Genomic DNA, 1,240 nt, shown 5'->3' with positions numbered 1-1,240 from the left:
TGTTGGAAAGGAATGGAGGGATTGGAAGGATGGAGGGAATGGAAGGATGGAGGGATGGATGGATGGATGGGAGGGAGGGAGGGAGGGAGGGAAGGGAGGGAGGGAGGGAGGGTAGGGAGGAGGGACGGACGGGTTGAGGGATGGAGGGAAAGATGGTTGGAGGTTGGAGGGTTGGAAGGGTTGGAGGGATGGAGGGTTGGAGGGATGGAGGGAATGGGAGGGATGGAGGTGATGGAAGGGTTGGAGGGATTGGAGGGATGGAGGGGTTGGAGGGTTTGGAAGCGGTTGGGGGTGAGGGAATGGAATGGGTTGGGAGGGATGGAGGGATGGAGGGTCACACACACACACACACACACACACACACTCCATCTAAAACACCTACACTCATCATACACACTCAGATTCAGACAAGAATAAAACAACTCTCTTCTGCTCTTGCCAATCTAATAACTCAATTTCCAAAGGTACATTGTGGGCTAAACGCCCATCACAAGGTCACTCGGTACCAAGGCACATCTCACCATCTCACTGTGACAGTCAGACACTGTGGAAGGAACATAACAGGCGCTTCAATTCCATACAAAGAGTTTCAGTAAAACCTCCAATCAGCCGTTGATGTGTAATACACGTCTGAATGTCCCTCCCCTTTTGTCCCTCTCTCTCACCTCATTGGCTCTTTAGCAGATGATAAGTAGGCACTCCAAACTAGACAACTTATTTGGCCTGGCATTCTGGTGGAGGTGTGTGTAGGCGTGTGTGTGTTTGTGTGAGTTCATGCGTGCACGTGTGTGTGTGTGTCTGTGTGTGTGTCACTGGCGCAGAAGAGTCTAAAAGGCACTGAGAGATATTACATCAAACAACTGGTGAGAAAAAACAGACCAACCACACACACTGACAGGCTCAATCAAATTCACACCACACCAACCACAAACACTGACAAGCTCAATAAAATTCACACCACACCAACCATAAACACTGACAGGCTCAATAAAATTCACACCACACCAACCACACACACACTGACAGGCTCAATAAAATTCACACCACACCAACCACACACACTGACAAGCCCAATAAAATTCACACCACACCAACAACACACACTGACAAGCTCAATAAAATGCACACCACACCAACCACAAACACTGACAGGCTCAATAAAATTCACACCACACCAACCATAAACACTGACAGGCTCAGTAAAATTCACACCACACCAACCACACACACTGACAGGCTC

Source organism: Salvelinus sp. IW2-2015, unplaced genomic scaffold (assembly GCF_002910315.2).
Source record: "Salvelinus sp. IW2-2015 unplaced genomic scaffold, ASM291031v2 Un_scaffold1276, whole genome shotgun sequence".
NCBI lineage: Eukaryota > Metazoa > Chordata > Actinopteri > Salmoniformes > Salmonidae > Salvelinus > Salvelinus sp. IW2-2015.
Note: the sequence above shows the minus strand (reverse complement) of the source record.